Here is a 9,237-nt window from a genome sequence, read left to right as displayed (position 1 = left end):
CAAAATTGTCAAGGTTACGAAAGATGAGAGGACTACAAAACTGTCCTGGATGGGAGGAGACCGTGGAACTGTGTCACCTAAACATGGTATGTATCCTGGATGGGTCCCCGGAACACAAGAGGGCGTTAGTGGGAGACCAGGTGAAACACGAATAAAGCCTGTAGTCACCTTGCTAGCATTCTACCAATGTTTGTTTCTTTGTTTTGATCCTTGTTCTGTGGGTATGTAAGATGCCAGGGGAAGCTGTGTAAAAACTCAGGAATGTCCTCTGGACTGTTTCTGCAACTCTTCTGGAAGAGTAAAATTATTTTTAAGAGTTTTTTATTTTTTAATTCATCTCTAAAAAAATTAAGAGGCAAGCCAAAGACCAAGAGACAGTATTGTATTATATTGTCTGACTGTGCAAGGCAATCAAGTCTGGGGTATATTGTCAGTTCAGGGGCACACAGTCATGGCAGGTAAGATTAATGTTGAGCCCCTCCCCAATTATTGCCTTAACAGCTTTAGGGGGAGGGCTGGGACTGACTGAGAATAGCGGGAGGCAACTTTCTGTGGTGTAGAAGCATCGGGTCTTGATTGGGTGTGTGTTACAGGTGATTACATAGGTCGGAACTCCCTGAACTGTACTTAAAAATCTATTCGTTCTACCGTTTATAAATTATACCTCAGGGGGGAGAGAGAGAGAGAAAGAGAATCTCTGCTCCATTTGAAATTCATCTGAGGGTGTGATGTGAGGAACAAATCTGTATCTTTGTGTAGTAACTATCCAGTTACTGCAACACCATTTATTTAAAAGACCTTTTCCCCATTTTTTGAGAAGTCCCCTTTATTGTATACTGAATTTCCTTGTGTAGTATACTGCAGTTTTGAGAAGTCCCCTTTATTGTATACTGAATTTTCATGGGACTGCTTTTGGGCTTTCTATTCTGTCCTGTCGGACTGCCATTGTAATGTGTTTTAATATCAGGTAGGGCCAGACTCCTCCCCCATTGCTGTTCTTGTTCAGAGTTGTCTGGTTATTCTTGCTTGCTGCTTCTTAAATGAACTTTACAGTTAACTTGTCTAGCTCCAGGAAAAGAAAACCTGATATTTTTTATTGAGTATTAAATTTATATATTTTTAAAGAATTGTTTCATATGCTTCTAACTTATTTGCAAAGAGTTGTACCATGTAGTCTTTTGCAATTTTAAAATTTTCCTCTGTTAGCATTTGTATTTTCTTCTCATCATTATTAATTTCATATATTTGTGCTTTTTTTTTTTCTTTTTTCTGATAAAATATCTAGTGGTTTGTTTTTGTTCGTTTCCTCCAGAGTACCAGCTTTTGGATTTACTTTTTAGTTCTATTCTTTTTCTACTTAATATTATCTGCTTTTATCTTTAATAATTCCTTTCTTTCTTTTGGTTTGCCTGTTCTTTTTCTGGCTTTTTAGGTTGTGTGTTTAAATAATGTATTTTTATTATATAAATTTATATTGATATAGGCATTTAATACTATAAAGTTTCTTGTGACAGTTGTTTTTCCTGGGTTCCATAAATTCTCTATATATTTCCCAAACCTTTTATAGGTGTGTGTCTTATATGTATGGTGTTTGATTTTGCTCTGTGAGCCAATCCAAAACTCTTTTCCTTTTAATAGGTGAGCTGTGCCCATTCACAGTTATGGCTCCATCTGGCCTCAGTTTCTGTGTATAATGTATATCTACACCTGTATGTATTTGTACATATGTGTGCATTTTTTACATCACAAAAATAGGGAACCTATCACCTTTTGTTCTGCTTTATTTGCTTTTATTCTTTTGGTTTTTCCCCCTTATGATTTTCACCTTTATACTAATACCTTTGCATCATACCCTTAGTTTCTTCAGGATGTGATATTGCAATTAGCTAGTGTTCTCCTCCTTCCCCTCCCTCTGCCCAGCGTCTGGTCTGAAGCAGTCCTGTCCCCCTTTTCTCCCAGTTGACACCTGACACATCCTCTCCCCCATTCCCACCACCATTTTTTTGGTTGTTTTTCTCTGTTTACTTTGTCCAAGCTTATAACCATCACATGCTGTACTTTTATCATCATCATTTACCAGTAGTTCTACAAATAAACATATGTGGCCTATACAGCCCCAGCCTTTTGCCTCTGCCTCTAGTCGTTTTGATTTCCAGAACTCATTCTTCAGTGGATTCCTCTTCTCAGTGCCTGGTCATGATACTTCCCTGTGTTTGTGCATGCTCATAAAAAATGTGTGTGGCCTTTACCCTTGACACTCAGTTTATCTAAATTTTAAATCTTCGACTCACTTTTTTTCCCTTTGAATATCTTAAATATGTTACCTGAACCTATTCTATCCTAGGCCTGTTATCCCTACCAGAAAACCACTTACAAGTCTAGTTTTGTTATTCTCGGTTTTACAGATATACATTCTAAAAATTAAGTGGAGAATTAATTTATAGAACTGTCAGCCATGTGAATACCCTGGCCATGAGTTGGGTGAGATTCTGTCTGTACAGGTGAGATAGAGGTCAGAATTGTGCACACAGGAAGTCATAGAATGTAAGAGGCAGCAACTCTGTATACCCTTGTGCGTCTGTGGTACTTTTTGATGGGTTTACAGCCTCTTCTGATGGACTTTCTGATACAGCCCTTCCCTAACAGAGCTACATTCTGCTAAATTGCATGGTGTGCATGATCCAGTTGCTTCTTCCTGTTGAATGAGGCCTAGGCATGAATCTACTACTGGTCTACCTCACCCCAGTGTTCTGTTTGCTGGCTGCTCTGGTGAGCCCTTCATGTAGTAAGTTTGTGTTAGATTCCTTAAGCATGTCATGTCACATATTTAGGAAAGAAATATTAATCCTAAAAATAAGTTTCATATCTTTTTTTAACTTATATAAAATTGACTAGACTTTTTCTTTTGTAATATCTTTTTACAATTAAAGGCTAATAATACATTGATGAGAAAGTAACTTTATATCAGGAAAATGAGTAAATGTGAACATTTGCCTACCAAGAGAAAATAATACAACCCCCAATCTTTTTTGGAAAATGTGTGGATAAAAACCTAAGTTTAACAGGCAGTCATTGATGAATAGAAGTATAACTTAATGATCGGGGATTGTTAGAGCAGAAATTGTAGTGCTATTGGGAGAATGAACTAACGAGGATGAAGAGTAAAAGTGATTCTGAAAGAAACATCAGAGGTGGTCAGCTGAAGAGTTATTTATCAATGGCTGTGTTCAAAGGTTTGTTCTGTTTTGTTTTTGGTGAAATGATTACGTTGTGTATGTCACTGTTACCTTGTTATATAAAATCTTTCAGACAAGTTGTCACATGTATGCTGTCTCCTCTATTTGAATGGTAGAATTGATAGCATACATGTGCCTTTCAAGATCAATATCAAACTGAGCTAACTAAAGAAGATAGATAATTGTCTTAGTTTTTGTATTAGTCTGTTTTTGTGTTGCTATAACAGAATACCTGAGACTGGGTAATTTATAAAGAAAAGAGATTTATTAGGCTTATAATTCTGGCACAGCTGCATCTGGCATGGGCCTCAAGCTGCTTCTACTAATGGCAGAAAATGGCAGGCAGCCAGCAGGTACAAGCAGATCACATGGCAAGAGGAAGCAAGAAAGATAGAGAGGGGAGGTGCCAGCGTCTTTAAACAACCAGCTCTCACAGGAACTAATAGAGCAAGAACTCACTACCCTCCCCTCAGGGAGAACATTAATCCATTCATGAGCGATCCGCCCCCATGACCCAAACAGCTCCTGGCATTGCCATGTTGGAGATAGATTTCCACATGAGTTTAGGGGGGACAACATATCCAAACTCTATCAGTTTTCCAGGGTGCTATAACCACAAACTTGGTGGCTTAAAACAACAGAAATTTATGCCCTCGCAGTTCTGGAGGCTAGAAATCCAAAATCAAGGGGTTGGCAGGGTTGGTTCCTTCTGGAGGCTCTGAGAGATAATCCGTTCCATGCCTCCTCCAGCTTCTGGTGTTGGCACAATTCTTGGTGTATAGACACATCACTCCAATCACTATCTCCGTTGACACATGGCCTTCTCCCTGTGTGGCCTTTCCTCCTCTTCTTGTAAGGACACCTAGTTAATCGAGAATAGTTTTACCTTGAGATTTTTCACTTAATTATATCTGCAAAGACCTTTTTTTCCAATAAGGTCACATTCACAGGCACCACAGGTTAGAACTTAGACATCTTTTGAGGAGCCACCATTCAACTCACTACAATAATAAATACATCTGGTTTTCTGCAGTTTACAAGATTCTGATTCCAAGAAATTGGATGGATGTATTTTACAGTTTCCCCTCCTATGTTAAACTGTAGAAATGATAAAAGGATGTATTATTTTAAATACCGTGTTATAAATTGGATTATGTTCTCCCAAAATCCGTATGTTGGTGCCCTAACTGCCAACTTGACTATATTTAGAGATAGGGCCTTTAAGGAGGTAACAAAAGTTAAATGAGGTCATAAGGGTGGGATCCTAATCCAATAGGACTGGTGTCCTGATAAGAAGAGGAAAAGACACCAGGGATGTTCACACACATATAGAGAAGACCACGGGAGGGCACAGAGAGAGGCAGCCACCTACAAGCCAAGGAGAGAGGCCTCAGGAGAAACCATCCCTGTTGACACCTTGATCTAGGAATTCCAGCCTCCAGTTCTGTGAGGAAATAAATGTCTGTTGTTTAAGCCACCCAGTTTAGTGTTCTGTTACAGCAGCCCAAGATGACTAATGTACACTGTAAATATATATTGTACTTGAGAAATTAAAAACAGGGAGGGGGCAACTCTGAACATCTCAGTGGACCTGAAATGATGGAGAATCTGCGAGACACTGAGCACAGTATTTGATTGAAGGACAGAAGACAGCCTGGTGGGAAAGATTGAGGGGGTTGCCACACAGGTGGGAGCAACCAGGGGCCACTCTCAAATGTGGTGGAAAACACTGTAAGGTGAGTATCAAGGAAAGCTTCAGGGTACTTAATTGAGAAATGCAGTAGAGGCAAGCAACAGAACAAATGGTGTGTATACCTCCATCCCTAGGCCCTGGAGGTCTTGGGGTCTGATCCACACAGAGAGCAGTTGTGTGGGAGGGGTGGCCGTGGTCGGGGCAACACGCTGGGTAGCTGGGGGTATCTAGAGCCCAGACCCGTGCGGTCTAACAGCATGTCCCACCATTCCCCACAGTAAATATGCTGATCACAACAGGACAGTGAGTACAACCCAGAAATGCTTACACATGAAACCATGTCCTATCTGGGGCTTACTTCACAACACTCAGGTTTGGCAGCGGAGCAAAAGATGGCAGGGGAGAGAGTAAGATTGGCTGTGAATTGATAATTGTTGAACGATGAGCTGCCAGTCAAAATTGAGAGGAATGTGATAACCACCTTAATTCCTTATCTTTTATAGACAACTCAAGAAATAGAGGTAGGTGTATCTTTTTTGGAATTATTAAAATTAGCACCCAGAACAAATAAAAATAGAAATAACATTTTAGCTAGTTCAGACATGGGTTTGATAAAGGACACTTTCATTTTATACTCTTATATTATTTGATATTTTTATTATAAGCAATATATTACTTTTATAATTATTAAAACTTAAATCATTCACAAATTTTGGTAATTTGTGTTAGTTGCAACAAAATTTTTGTGACATATCTTATAGCACTATAATTAAAAACTGCTGCCCTTGATTAACCATTTTAAAAACTAGAGGCTTACCCTAGCCTGTCTCATTTCCTAGAATTGTGGGAAAATTATTTTAAGAGGATGGCCCATAACATCATGTAAAGACCATCCCTAGTACCCCTGACTGGTCTGGAAAAAGAAGCTTAAGTCTATGTTATCCTACTCTTCAGGATGTCATCAGAGGAAAATGTAAATTTTCTAATAGGTCATCACTAGACTAAGGATGATAATTTAGGGAAAGGATGATAATTTAGGGAAAGGATCAGATCACACTTAACAATAAATATTAAAGCAGCATTCTAACTTTTGGAGTTGAATTATGAGAATAGTTTCTATTCTTGGCTCTAGGTTATTTCTGTTTGGTTTGTTGATTCTTCTCTACATTCTCCTTTTCTTGATTGGAAACGAAGTTGGGGGAAGTCATTCACCACAGGTGGATTTATCTGAGAAATCCTGGAGTTTCGTTGCCTTTTGGGCATGTTGCCCAGAAAAAGGGTGGTTGGGGTGTCGGTGGGGCAGCTAACTGTGGATGTGGAGTTAAAAACCATGACCTTTATAAGTTAGATGCACTTTAAATATATAGGTATTCTGTGGTTCTTGCAGATACATCTGTGCCCTGTATTTTCAACTTGTCTTATTGTGTGAGGTTCTATTGTTTGTTGGTTTTTAACACTTGCTTCCTTCCTCCTCTCTGTCCCCCTGACACACACCGTACACTACCTGAACAAGACTCGATTAGCATGCTGCTTCCTCTCCTTCTCTTTCTCTCTTTTTAGTTGTGGTAACTCTATTGTTTGTTGGTTTTTAACACTTGCTTCCTTCCTCCTCTCTGTCCCCCTGACACACACCCTACACTACCTGAACAAGACTCGATTAGCATGCTGCTTCCTCTCCTTCTCTTTCTCTCTTTTTAGTTGTGGTAACTTGCACTTAACATAAAATTTACCATCTCAACCATTTTAAAATGTCCAGTTCAGTGGCATTGAGAACATTTGCATTGTTGTGCTACCATCAGCACCATCCATGTCCAGAACTCTTTTTCATCTTCCCAAACTGAAATTCTGTCCGCATTAAACACTACCTCCCCAGCTCCTGCCCTGGTAACCACCATTCTACTTTCTGTCTCTATGACTTGATTACCCTAGGGACCTCATGTAAGTCAGATTAGATAGTATTCGTCTTTTTGTGACTGGCTTATCTCAGCATGAAATCCTTAAGGTTCATCCATGTTGGAGCCTGTGTCAATATTTCTTTCCTTCTTAAGACTTCCATTGTATGGATGTACCACATTTTGTTTATCCATGCAAACATGGATGTATAAATATCTCTTTGAGACACTTCTTTCAGTTCTTTTGGATGTACTAGTATACTCAGAAGGTGAATTTCTGGATCATATGATAATTCTATGTTTAATTTTTTGAGGAGCCACCATACTGTCTTCTACTGTGGCTGTAATATTTCATATTCCTACCAGTAGTGCACAAAGGTTCCAATTTTTCCACATCTTCAGCAACACTTGTTATTTTCTGGGTTTTTTTGATAGTAGTCCTCCTGATAGGTGTGACTTGGTATCTCATTGTAGTTTTAATTTGCATTTCCAAAACAATTGTTTCTGTGACAATTAAGATGTTGAGCATCTTTTCGTGTGCTTGTTGCCTATTTGTATGTCTTTGAAGAATTATCTATTGAAGTCCTTTTTTAAATTGGGTTGTTGAGGTTTTTTGTTGTTCAAGTTTCCATTGTTTTTTAAGTCCGGATAGGTGATGTTTATCTTGCTCATGGAACCAAAGGTTATGAAAGAAGTGTTTGCTGTGAAAAGTAGTTGATTGATGGTTTACGTACATGCAAAATGGGAAGATTTGTACGGCATTAAATTCTATTTTATCAATATTTATGGATGTTGGATTTTAATTTCAGAAGCATTAGTTTTCTTCCCCACTTTTTAACATTTTTGTTTACCTGGCAGTATAAAAACCACTACCAAAAAATATGGCTTTTTTTCCCTGTATACAAATAGCAACTAAGTTAATAGTTTCTCTAAAGTAACCATTTCTCCTTAATTGTCATTTGTGGGCTCGGGCTTCTTATTCAAATTTGACATAGACTCCCCTAGGGCCTAACTCCAAAGTCCTTTGAGTCGTATTGCTGCCCACAGTGGCCCCGGAAGCATCCTGGTGATGCCCACTAAGGTTGGCTCCACCTACAGAGTCCACTGGTATGGAGAGCCCCAAGGGAGCCACAGCCAACACAGTATAGGACTAGATTTGCCGGAGGATGTGGTGACTGTAGGCAGCCATACCCAGGTCTCAGCCAGGAAGAAGATGAGGCTGTTTCCTCATTGTGGAAGCATCTGAATCTGGCCCAGCACCCTGGGCAAAGCCCAGGTCACATTCCACATGTCTAGGCTCACCTTCCTGCCCCACTCACATGCCAGAGCCAAGGTGCATAGGGAAGTCCCTCTCCCTTGACTGATAAGATCAGTTGGCAGTCTTCTGTTCTTCCATATCCTGTTTTCATTTCTGTGACTATTTCTGGAGAACAGTGTATTTCTGCTTTTCCTTTGGTATGTTTGTGATTTAGTTAGAAAAGCTTTTTCAGACTTTAGAACTTCTACATACAGTATTTGTATCAGTGACAGCAAACTACAGTAAGATTATATATAAGATATGAGGATCAGCACATTCCCATGAATTGGTGTTATTTAATGCCTCTCATGGAATTTTAAGTTGTTTGTATGTTTTTCAAATGTGCCTTTGCTTGTCTTGATGATTTACAACTATTGCCAGTGCTATTTGTCTATTCCCACAGTGATAAATAGGTTCATTTGGCAAACTCAGCTGGTTTTATTAAAAGTGAATACTGGTGAGTGGAGAGGGACTTGTGTACAATTTTCTTGTCAAATAACAATGATGTGGAAATAAGCAATTTTAGTTCCTTGGCTTTGAGTATCATTCCTATTTGGCAAACTCAGCTGGTTTTATTAAAAGTGAATACTGGTGAGTGGAGAGGGACTTGTGTGCAATTTTCTTGTCAAATAACAATGATGTGGAAATAAGCAATTTTAGTTCCTTGGCTTTGAGTATCATTCCTATATGGCTCCACTGGCCAGCTTATCTCCACAGAGCCTCTTTCCTCGCTTTCAGAGTGAAAACAATCTCAGTTATAGTGTGCTGAAAAATAAACATTATATACATATTTAGTTTTGAGCATGTGGATTGCTGTTCACAGGGTTTTTGTTGTATTTTAAGGAATGAACTTTTTTAAAAAAGAAAAGATGTTCAAGTTATTTATTGCCTTATGATTTTATTTATTTCCTTATTTCATATAAAAAGAATAAATAATGGAAAAGTTTTTAATTAAGTCTATTTAAGTGGCAAAAATATGTGTTTTACTTCGTCTGGTTTCAGTTAAGTGACTTAAAAGTATATTTGGTTGATGCTTAATAAGAAAATGTTCAGTGGAGTAATGATTAGCTCCAGATAAATCTTTACAAATCTAGGGGATAAACAGAAATGTTGAGCATT

General features: G+C 38.6%; 1 protein-coding gene across 4 annotated transcripts in view; it reads left to right on the top strand.

Moving 5' to 3' along the window:
- FBXO25 (F-box protein 25) overlaps positions 1-9,237 on the top strand; it is a 90,689-nt gene that overhangs the window by 27,841 nt on the left and 53,611 nt on the right. The gene's annotated exons all lie outside the window — the stretch shown is intronic.

This window comes from Galeopterus variegatus, unplaced genomic scaffold, assembly GCF_000696425.1.
Source record: "Galeopterus variegatus unplaced genomic scaffold, G_variegatus-3.0.2 Scaffold4615, whole genome shotgun sequence".
NCBI classification, from domain to species: Eukaryota; Metazoa; Chordata; class Mammalia; order Dermoptera; family Cynocephalidae; genus Galeopterus; species Galeopterus variegatus.
The sequence above is the reverse complement of the archived record's forward strand: the minus strand, read 5'-3'. Positions and strand labels throughout refer to the sequence as shown.